This window comes from Mercenaria mercenaria, chromosome 18 (genome assembly GCF_021730395.1).
Source record: "Mercenaria mercenaria strain notata chromosome 18, MADL_Memer_1, whole genome shotgun sequence".
Taxonomy (NCBI): Eukaryota; Metazoa; Mollusca; class Bivalvia; order Venerida; family Veneridae; genus Mercenaria; species Mercenaria mercenaria.
In genome coordinates, this window is record NC_069378.1 from 30,631,623 (window position 1) to 30,644,695 (window position 13,073).

Consider the following 13,073-nt stretch of genomic DNA (forward strand, 5'->3'; position numbering starts at 1 on the left):
TTGAAGGCTGTAGCTTGAGAAATGTGAAAGTAGGTCACTAGGTCAAAATCAAGGTCAAATTTTATTTTGGAACAAAAAACTATGCATGTGGTCCAAATTTGAAGCCTGTACCTTCAGAAATGTGAAAGTAGGTCACTAGGTCAATAACAAGGTCAAAGTTTTTTTCAGTACACAAACCTATGCATGTGGTCCAAATCTGAAGGCTGTAGCTACAGAAATGTGAAAGTAGGTCACTAGGTCAAGATCAAGGTCAACTCATGTCAAGGTTCATCTTGCCACTCAAAACTATACATGTGGTCCAAATTTGAATGATGTAGGTTATGGACATGGAGGTTCTAAGTTTTTCCCTATATAAGTCTATATTAACCATATGACCCCTGGGGCGGGGCCATATTTGACTCTACAGGGATAATTTGAACAAACTTGTTAGAGAACCACTAAATGATGCTACATCACAAAATATCAAAGCCATAGTCTTTGTGGTTTGGACAAGAAAATTTTCAAAGTTTTTCCCTATATGTCTATGAAAACCATGTGACCCCCAGGGCGGAGCCATATTTGACCCTAGGGGAATAATTTGAATAATCTTAGTAGAGGACCACTAGATGATGTCATATACAAAATATCAAAGCCCTAGGCCCTGTGGGTTTGGCCAAGAGGTTTTTCAAAATTTTTCCTATATAAGTCTATATAAACCATGTGACCCCCAGGGTGGGGCCATATTTGACCCCAGGAAAATAATATGAACAATCTTGGTAGAGGACCACTAGATTTTGCTACATACCAAATATCAAAGCCCTAGGCCCTATGGTTTTGGACAAGAATATCAGAAACCGTTTTAACTGTTCCTAGCCAATGTGACTTTGACCTTTGACCTAATGAACTCAAAATCAATAGGGGTCATCTGCTGGTCATGGCTAACCTAACTATTAATTTTCCTGACACTAGGCCCAAGCGTTCTACAGTTATTGCCTGGAAACCATTTTACTGTTCCTGGTCACTGTGACCTTGACCTTTGACATACTGACCTCAAAATCAATAGGGGTCATCTGCTGGTCATGACCAACCTCCCTATTAACTTTCGTGACCCTAGGCCTAAGCGTTCTTGAGTTACCATCCAGAAACCATTTTACTGTTCAGGGTCACTGTGACCTTGACCTTTAACATACTGACCTCAAAATCAATAGGGGTCATCTGCTGGTCATTACCAACCTCCCTATCAACTTTCATGATCCTAGGTCCAAGTGTTCTTGAGTTATCATCCGGAAACCGTTTTACTATTCAGGGTCACTGTGACCTTGACCTTTGACATACAGACCTCAAAATCAATAGGGGTCATCTGCTGGTGATGACCAACCTCTCTATCGACTTTCATAATCCTAGGCCTAAGCCTTCTTGAGTTATCATCCGGAAACGGATTGGTCTACATTCTGACCGACCGACCGACCGACCTACCGACCAACATCTGCAAAACAATATACCCGTCTATCTTCGAAGGGGGGCATAATGAAAAAAAAGAAATCAGCAAAAATATTAAAAAATCAAAGAAAAAAAAAATCTTATATCGGCATAATCATAAAAAAGATATTATTTCCAAATATAGTTATTTTTACTGATCAACAAAAAATTACAGTTCTTGAAGATTAAAAACAATCGTTGATAAATATTTATTTATTCATTTATTTATTTAAATTCTTCAACAAAGACATAAACAGGTGGCATTAAGCAAGTAAACTTGGGGTATTTCAGCAAAATAATCTTCCCATTATAGAAAATAAGGAGCAAATTTTAATGTCATAGAAAATCCAGATTTCTAGGAATTAATGAAAACAAACCATTAAGTCTGTCACACATACACTCAACCCTTCGTTAGTCCAATATATAATTTCCTAAGAGTAAATTTCAAATCATTCACTATTCATTTAGGAAAAAATGCACTTTATTACTGAATTATTTGACTACCGTCAATCCACTTTACTCCAACAAAACCTATTCCATATAGCCTTAATGTAAACAATTTATTCCTCTATGTGATATATTGTAAACATATTTACAACATTACAATAATAGGTCTTTTTTTCCGAGAAGTTTACTATTGATGATGCTGGTGGTGGTAACATGTTGATAAATAGATGGCCTTATAAACTGTAACCCTGAAAATTACTTGTATCATATATTTAAAAAAATCCTTCTGTTCTAACAGGACCTCATTAATTAGTGAAGTAAAAGGTTGAAGCTGCAAAATAGAGGGGGTCTGTGGGTTCTCCCATTTACAATTTTATTTGCTACTGCAGAAGTAGGTGTGACTTTAAGCTAGTATTGCTGGATGAAATCCCTGTCCTCAGCCCTTTATGAAACCCTTGTGCTGTACCATATTAAATGTCATTTACTTGCACAAAAAGAAATATCATTATGATTTACACCATTTTGTGTGCACAGCAAGAAATATCTTTATGCTTTACACCATTTTATGTGCACAGTAAGACATATCTTTATGCTTTACACCATTTTATATGCACAGTAAGACATATCTTTATGATTTACACCATTTTATATGCACAGTAAGACATATCTTTATGCTTTACACCATTTTATGTGCACAGAAGAAATATCTTTATATGCTTTACATAATTTTATGTGCACAATAAGAAATATCTTTAAGCTTTACACAATTTTGTGTGCACAGTAGAAATATCTTTATATGCTTTAAATAATTTCATGTGCACAGTAGAAATATCATTAATTTTGCCTTACACCATTTCATGTGCACAATAAGAAATATCTTTATGCTTTACACCATTTTATGTGCACAGTATCAGAAATATATACAGTAAGAAATATCTGATACAAAAACTGATCTAAAAAGAGAGGAGTAACAGTCAATTTTCACAATTTTGCTTTTTTAAAGGGCAATAACTCTATAGGATCCAGCTGGTTATCAACCCTGGCCAAGGTACCATACATATAAACATTTTGACCAAGTCTGGTAATTGGATAAGAATTGCTCAAGTTAGCGAAACGGTCAAACTCAAGGGCCATAACTCCACAGACATTTGGAAGATCAAGCTGATTTGCAAACTTGGCAAAGATATATTATGTCAAAAATGAACCTGGTGTATAAAGGTGTCCAATCTGTCTTCTTATAATATACAATAAGATCACACATTTTGCTGAAGAAATTATATTATGTGCTTTCACCTTTTTCTTGTATAAAACAGACTGTTTTGTGACCTCCATACTATTAGTTTACTGGTTTTATAACAGAGATTTGACAAACTTCAATTTCTAATTTTTTAAACAGACCACAAACAAGAATAGAACTTTATTCTACAGCAGTCAGTTATGATGTTGCACAATGCTTAGTGGTCAATGGTATAAAATTAAATAGAAATTTTATCTTCTCTTGTGAAGAGCTTTACAAATAAGTGAGACAGACTTTAAATGTTCTCCAGCTGTGACATGATGTGAAATAATGTCAAACCAGTAGCTGGCTTTTATCTCATATTTGCTGTCAAACTTAACTCATATCACAGTCCCTTATGAAAGCTTTTAAGAGGTTAGTCCTGCAGTTCTGAAAATAAAAGTAACAGCTTTCATTTGTAGTGATCCTGACATGACATTGTTATTATTAACCTTTACCCTGCTAAATTTTTCAAATGGACTGGTCTATCATTCAATTTTGGCTATGTCATTTATTGTTCAAAGGGGTGTTCACCTAAAACTTACTGATTGAATAGCGAACATTTGGTCTGCACTGGTCGTCAAGGCAGAATCACCTGCCGCCAGCAGGCTAAAGGTTAAAATGAGGATGTGACAATTTAAATATCAATTTAATAGCAGATAAATATTGAAAAAATATCTATAATTATATTGAGCAACATGTTTTTTTGCAAATATAAACAGTTATCAATAAAAAAAATCAAAATTTCATCTTCTGGTATTGAACAACAGATATAATCTTTAACCCTTAGCCTGCTAAATTTCTAAAATGGACTGGTCCATCATTCAATTTGGGCAATACCATTTATCATTACTAGGGGTGTTCACTGAAAATTTACTGAATGAATAGTGAACAGTGCAGACCATGATCAGACTGCACAGATGTGCAGGCTGATCTTGGTCTGCACCTGTCGCAAAGGCAGAATAACTTGCCGCTAGGAGGCTAAAGGTTAAAATATAACTTATTTGGAACAATCAACATATTTCCTCCTATAATAATATCAGATAAAGAAAATTGAGCTTTTGTTCAATGATCTAGCTCTTATTGGTATCTAAACTATACAACTTGCCCTATGTCTGGAGACCAGTTCTTACAAAGATGCAATTATCTTAGAATGATGCCTGATTATTATATTTTTATGTAAAACAATCTTGGACCTTCTCTGGTAAATACCACTGACTACTTTCAGTGATATATCAGTTATATAAAAAATACCATAGAACGCTGCAGTTATGGAACTAGTCTGTGTTCAGGCTCTGTAATTTGTTCACAGGAGATAACTCCTGAGACTATTCAAATTTTTGTATAATTATGGCCCTTTTCTTCTCTAAACACTGGCAGATAATCAGAGCAAAGAAAGATCAGTCAGAATATATAAGAGAAATGACTAAAAAAATTTAAAAAGATTATCTTGTTGGTAGCCAGACTATTATGGAACAAGACTTCCTTTTTCATTTGCAATTAAAATGAACTAGCCAAGAAAGCATTCTTCTTTTCTAAGGAATTTGTAGGAAATTTTTTGCTGTCATATGAAATGCCAAGCTTTGCAAAGAGACGTTTGTAAGTGTTACAGGGAAATTGTCTGATGAATATTTGTTATCTTTATATCTTATGAAATTTTGAAGAGAGAAATGAACCGCAAGTAAAGTTGTCTATTCTTTTAGACCCTACTACAATTTGTTACTAACATTATTTTCCTTTCTGGGCAAACATTTAACCCTTAGCATGCTAGATAAATTGTCGTCTGCTGGAAATGTCGTCTGCTAAAATTGTAAAGTTCTTTCAATTTGCTCCAAAATTGGAAGAAATATTGTCAGAGTAGCAAACAGCTTGGAACCTGATCAGACGCCGATTTAATCGGCGTCTGATCTGGTTCCAAGCTGTTTGCAAAGGCTGTTAAATTCGCCTGCAGCAGGCTAAGGGTTAATAGATATTCTACTAGATCATGGTAGAGACTTTTAACTTAAGTAAGAATGAATACAGATCAATAAATTATTACTTCCTTATTATTTTCATTCACTAACCTTCATGACCTTTTAAAAAAATTTTTTTAACAAAGATTAGTTAGTCAATCACCATATATAAATTAAAAGTATTTCCTCAATTTTAGAAGTAGCAGAATAATTTCACTGTCACAAAGAACAATTACTTGAAACTTTCCCCTGTAGTATTAGTCTGTTTTTTAACCCTTAGCCTGCTAAATTTCTAAAATGGACTGGTCCTTCATTCAATTTGGGTAATAACATTTGTTATTTGAAGGGGTGTTCACTAAAAATTTACTGACTGAATAGCGAACAGTGCAGACCATGATCAGTCTGCACGGATGTGCAGGCTGATCTTGGTCTGCACTGGTCGCAAAAGCAGATACGATTGCCGCCAGCAGGCTAAAGGTTAATATAATCTGTCATCAACAATTCACATTTTGATCCAAGATGACACTGAGACTGCAATATTTTCATTTTTGTTGTGTAGAGCAATCTGTTGGGGTTTTTTTATTTTAATATTTTGTGTGTCCTCCCTCCCTGGTGATCACTGGCAGGAACATCCCGTCATGTATGTTATTCAGCAACAGCCAGTAAATGGGTATTACTTTATTAGTCTTCACTGTCTATAAAGTTGCAAGCATAGTTGCATTTTACACAGCTCTACATCCTGTTAAATAAGTTTCTCAGTAACAGCCAGTAAATACATTAGTTTAATGGGTATACGTTATTAGACCTTACTGTCTATATAGATGCAAGCATAGCTGCATTCTTACACTGCCCTACATCTTTCCAAATAAGTTTCTCAGTAACAGCCAGTAAACAGATTAGTTTAAAGGGTATTACTTTATTAGTCCTCACTGTCTATATAGATGCAAGCATAGCTGCATTCTTACACTGTTCTACATCCTGCCAAATAAGTTTCTCAGTAACAGGCAGTAAATACATTAGTTTAATGGGTATAACATTATTAGTCCTCACTGTTTATATAGATGCAAGCATAGTTGCATTCTTACACTCCTCTACATCCTGTCAAATAAGTTTCTCAGTAACAGCAAGTAAATAGATTAGTTTAATGGGTATATAATATTATTAGTCCTTACTGTCTATATAGATCCAAGCATAAAATTGTTGTATTCTTAAACCACCCTACATCCTGTCATATATGTTTTCTATTTAATATATTGATTGTCCACCCTCCCTGGTGATCCCCAGTGGTATGGACACTTCTCTACATCTTGTCATTGATATTATTCACAACAGCAAGTAAACAAATTAGTTTAATGGGTATTACATTATTAGTCCTTACTGTCTATATAGATGCAAGCATAGTTGCATTCTTACACTGCTCTACATCCTGCCAAATAAGTTTCTCAGTAACAGCCAGTAAATAGATTAGTTTAATGGGTATTATATTATTAGTCCTCACTGTCACTATAGGTGCAAGCATAGTTGCATTCTTACACTCCCCTACATCCTGCCAAATAAGTTTCTCAGTAACAGCAAGTAAATAGATTAGTTTAATGGGTATTATATTATTAGTCCTCACTGTCTATATAGATGCAAGCATAGTTGCATTCTTACACTGCTCTACATCCTGTCAAATAAGTTTCTCAGTAACAGCAAGTAAATAGATTAGTTTAATGGGTATTACATTATTAGTCCTTACTGTCTATATAGATGCAAGCATAGTTGCATTCTTACACTGCTCTCCATCCTGCCAAATAAGTTTCTCAGTAACAGCAAGTAAATAGATTAGTTAAATAGTTATTACATTTAAGAAATAATTTACAGCAAAAGCACGATGGACGGTTTTATGTCAGGTGTAATAATTTCATGAGGGCGCAGCCCGAGTGAAATCATTTGTACGACGTATTACAGCCCGAGTGTATAAAAAGTGTTAAAATACAGTTTTGGTATAAATTATTTCGATTCTAATATGCCCTTAATCTAAAACAGTAGATAAAATATAGTAGCGCTCTTTCTTGGTCGCAACAAAAACATTGACGTCACCACATTTTTATGTGATGTCATTCTAGCGTAAGAGTGTTTTAACAGAGAAAAGCATATTAGAATATTTAGTCCTTACTGTCTATATAGATGCAAGCATAGTTGCATTCTTACACTCCCCTACATCCTGTCAAATAAGTTTCTCAGTAACAGCAAGTAAATAGATTAGTTTAATGGGTATTATATTATTAGTCCTCACTGTCTATACAGATGCAAGCATAGTTGCATTCTTACACTGCTCTACATCCTGTCAAATAAGTTTCACTGTAACAGCAAGTAAATAGATTAGTTTAATGGGTATTACATTATTAGTCCTTACTGTCACTATAGATGCAAGCATAGTTGCATTCTTACACTGCTCTACATCCTGCCAAATAAGTTTCTCAGTAACAGCAAGTAAATAGATTAGTTAAATAGTTATTACATTTAAGAAATAATTTACAGCAAAAGCACGATGGACGGTTTTATGTCAGGTGTAATAATTTCATGAGGGCGCAGCCCGAGTGAAATCATTTGTACGACGTATTACAGCCCGAGTGTATAAAAAGTGTTAAAATACGGTTTTGGTATAAATTATTTCGATTCTAATATGCCCTTAATCTAAAACAGTAGATAAAATATAGTAGCGCTCTTTCTTGGTGGCAACAAAAACATTGACGTCACCACATGTTTACGTGATGTCATTCTAACGTAAGAGTGTTTTAACAGAGAAAAGCATATTAGCATATTTAGTCCTTACTGTCTATATAGATGCAAGCATAGTTGCATTCTTACACTGCTCTACATCCTGTCAAGTAAGTTTCTCAGTAACAGCAAGTAAATAGATTAGTTTAATGGGTATTACATTATTAGTCCTCACTGTCTATACAGATGCAAGCATAGTTGCATTCTTACACTGCTCTACATCCTGTCAAGTAAGTTTCTCAGTAACAGCAAGTAAATAGATTAGTTTAATGGGTATTACATTATTAGTCCTCACTGTCTATATAGATGCAAGCATAGTTGCATTCTTACACTGCTCTACATTCTGTCAAGTAAGTATCTCAGTAACAGCAAGTAAATAGATTAGTTTAATGGGTATTACATTATTAGTCCTTACTGTCAATATAGATGCAAGCATAGTTGCATTCTTACACTGCCCAACATCCTGTCAAATAAGTTCCTCAGTAACAGCCAGTAAATAGATTAGTTTAATGGGTATTACATTATTAGTCCTCACGGTCTATAATAGTTGTAAGCATAGTTGCATTCTTACACTGCTCTACATCCTGTCAAATAAGTTTCTCAGCAACAGCAAGTAAATAGATTAGTTTAATGGGTATTACATTATTAGTCCTCACTGTCTATATAGATGCAAGCATAGTTGCATTCTTACACTGCCCTATATCCTGTCTAAAAGGTTTCTCAGTGACAGCCAGTAAATAAAATAGTTTAATGGGTATTGCATTATTACACCTACTGTCTATATAGATGCAAGCATAGTACACTGCTCTATATACATCCTGTCAAATAAGTTTCTCAGTAACAGGCAGTAAACAGATTAGTTTAATGGGTATTACATTATTAGTCCTTACTGTCAATATAGTTGCAGGTATAGTTGCATTCTTATAACAAGAGGGCCATGATGGTCCTGAATCGCTCACCTCTTCCCACATGACCCAGTTTTTTCTATTATTTGACATAGTGACCTAGTTTTTGAGCTCATGTGACCCAGTTTTGAATTTAACCTAGATATTATGAAGATAAAAATTTTGACCAATTTTCATGAAGATCCATTGAAAAATATGATCTCTAGAGAGGTCACAAGGTTTTTCTATTATTTGACCTATTGACATAGTTTTCTAAGGTATGTGACCCTGTTTTGAATTTTACCTAGATATCATGAAGGTGAACATTCTCACTAATTTCATGAAGATCTCATGAAAAATATGGCCTCTAGAGAGGTCACAAGGTTTTTCTATTTTTATACCTACTGGCCTAGTTTTTGACCGCACATGACCCAGTTTCGAAACTGACCTTGAGGTGAACATTCAGATCAATTTTCATGAAGATCCATTGAAAAATATGGCCTCTAGAGAGGTCAAAAGATTTTAATAATTTTAGACCTACTGACCTAGTTTTTGCCCGCAGTTGACCAGTTTCAAACTTGACCTAGATATCATCAAGATGAACATTCAGACCAACTTTCATACAGATCCCATGAAAAGTATGGCCTCTAGAAAGGTCACAAGGTTTTTTTATTATTTGACCTACTGAAATAGTTTTTTAAGGCACGTGACCCAGTTTCGAACTTGACCTAGATATCATCAAAGTGAACATTCTGACCAATTTTCATGAAGATCCATTCAAGGGTATGGCCTCTAGAGAGGTCACACAGTTTTTCTACTTTTAGACCTACTTACCTAGTTTTTGATTGCAGTTGACCCAGTTTCAAATTTGACCTATATATCATCAAGATAAACATTCTGACCAATTTTCATACAGATCCCATGAAAAATATGGCCTCTAGAGAGGTCAAAATGTTTTTTATTATTTGACCTACTGACCTACTTTTTGATGGCACCTGACCCACTTTCGAACTTGACCTAGATATCATCAAGATGAACATTCTAACCAATTTTTATGGAGATCCATTCACAAGTATGGCCTCTAGAGAGGTCACAAGGTTTTTCTATTTTTAGACCTACTGACCTAGTTTTTCATCGCACATGACCCTGTTTCAAACTTGACCTAGATATCATCAAGATGAACATTCAGGCCAATTTTCATACAGATCCCATAAAAAATATGGCCTTTAGAGAGGTCACAAGGTTTTTCTATTATCTGACCTACTGACCTAGTTTTTGATGGCAAGTGACCCACTTTCGAACTTGTCCTAGATATCATCAAGATGAACATTCAGACCAACTTTCATACAGATCCCGTGAAAAATATGGCCTCTAGAGAGGTCACAAGGTTTTTCTATTATTTGACCTACTGACCTAGTTTTTGAAGACATGTGACCCACTTTTGAACATGACCTAGATATCATCAAGATGAGCATTCTGACTAATTTTCATGAAGATCTCCTGAAATATATGGCCTCTAGAGAGGTCACAAGGTTTTTCTATTTTAAGACCTACTGACCTAGTTTTTGACCGCACGTGACCCAGTTTCAAACTTGACCTAGATATCATCAGGATGAACATTCAGACCAACTTTCATACAGATCCCATGAAAAATATGGCCTTTAGAGAGGTCACAAGGTTTTTCTATTATTTGACCTACTGACCTAGATATCATCAAGGTAAACGTTCTGACCAAGTTTCATGAAGATCTTGTGAAATATATGGCCTCTAGAGAGGTCACAAGGTTTTTCTATATTTAGACCTACTGAAATAGTTTTTGAAGGCACGTGACCCAGTTTCGAACTTGACCTAGATATCATCAAGGTGAACATTCTGACCAATTTTCATGAAGATCTTGTGAAATATATGGCCTCTAGAGAGGTCACAAGGTTTTTCTATTTTTAGACCTACTGACCTACTTTTTGGCCACACGTGACCCACTTTCGAACTTGACCTAGAATTTACCAAGATGAACATTCTGACCCATTTTCATAAAGATCTCATGAAAACTGTGACCTCTAGAGATGTCACAAGGAAAAGTTTACGCACACACGGATGGACGCACGGACGAAGGACGCTGCGCGATCACAAAAGCTCACCTTGTCACATCGTGACAGGTGAGCTAAAAATACAGCCTCTATCGCATACACAAGGTTTTTCTTTGATTTGACCTAGTGACCTAGTTTTTGACCCCAGATGACCCATTTTCGAACTCGGTCTAGATTTCATCAAGGTAATCATTCTGACCAAAATTCATGAAGATTAACTGAAAAATACAGCCTCTATCGCATACACAAGGTTTTTCTTTGATTTGACCTAGTGACCTAGTTTTTGACCCGAGATGACCCACTTTCAAACTCGGCCTAGATTTTATCAAGGAAATCATTCTGACCAAATTTCATAAAGATCAGTTGAAAAAAACAGTCTCTATCGCATACACAAGGTTTTTCTTTGATTTGACCTAGTGACCTAGTTTTTGACCCCAGATGACCCATTTTCGAACTCGGCCTAGATTTCATCAAGGTAATCATTCTGACCAAAATTCATGAAGATTAATTGAAAAATACAGCCTCTATCGCATACACAAGGTTTTTCTTTGATTTGACCTAGTGACCTAGTTTTTGACCCCAGATGACCCACTTTCAAACTCTGCCTAGATTTCATCAAGGTAATCATTCTGACCAATTTTCATGAAATTCAGTTGAAAAATACAGCCTCTATCGCATACACAAGCTAAATGTTGACGGACAGACGACACACGACGGACGCCGGACATTGAGCGATCAGAAAAACTCACCCGAGCATTGCTCAGGTGAGCTAAAAACACTTCTTTCTAATAATTACTGATACTTAGGATCTGTGCAGATGAAGTTCTAAATGTTCAAGCAACAAGTTAACAATCCTTTATGCAGGAGCACTCCTAACTAAAGTCAACACAACAAAATGCTTCAACTTTGAAGAAGTGAATCAGTAATTAATCAGCTGGGAGGATTTTTTTTGCTATCCTCACTTACCTGTTTTTGCATTTTCTACTTTGAAATCATTGCTTATTACTTGCAAACACTGAAAAGACTTGTACAAGTGGTATAATTGCCTATAAATTGCCAAGGTACAGTACTAATTGATTTTAAAGAAGTGGAGTGACTGTGGTATATAAATTCTCATTGCTGATTTCAGTGAAAGAGTTATACAACATATCTGACAATATATATTACTCTCCATTACATAACATTCTATCTGCACAAGATCAATTTCCTTTCTTCTCCTTTCTGTTAGAAAGTTATCACCTGCAGTTACTTTAACATGAACTGAAGTGCCAATTAGAGACACATATGATGATTTTATTGAAGTGAAGAAGCAGTAAGACATTCTTGAAGGTGTTAATAAGATAGAAGGGCCAGAATGTCTAGAACTGAACTATTACATGGATACCTGTTAATTTCTATGAATACTGTAAACAGAATAATTTTTTCCCATCACTTTATTTCATGATTTGACAGACAACTGCCATATCCCCTATGTTAAGTATTAGCACTTCGACAATCATGTTTCAGCATTTTCGAATTTGCAAGTAATTCTTTTTTCAATATTAATTAAAATAAATCTATTGTGTATATTATGCAAATTAGAGTATATGAAAGATGCCATGGGCTTATCTCCTGGAAATCAATGGTTGCCAATTCACACTGACCATGGTCAACCAACATGGCCATATTTCAGCCATAACCCATGTTTTTCATGGTATTAATTATGTAATTCTACTAATAGAAAGGCAAACTAAAGTTTGATTTTAACGTTTGAGAGCTCAATTGATAGACTCGTCTGCCGATTAGGAATATCAGCATGATTAACCTTGCCCTATTTAGGTAAGAACCACTATTGCAGCGAATAATACTACCTATATAACGGACTGTTCCATTATTAAAAGTACAAAAACATCGCTGACCTTAAAATCGAACTATACTACTCCCGCATGATAATTCAAACGACAGCATGTTTATATTATTGTTTGATTGTTATGGTTCTCATGCATCGCTGAACTCAACAAGAGCTGTCCGTAAGACAGCCAAGCTCGACTATTCGAAATATTGTCACAGAAGCAGGAAATTATTACCCAAAATGTTAAATATCAAAAGAGTTTTAAGTTCGAAAGGGGACATAATTTGACCAAAATACATATCAAGAGTTATGGGACTTGATGCTATCAACTAGTTTTATAACCCCGAAGAAACATGTTAGGTTTCAATTCAATAT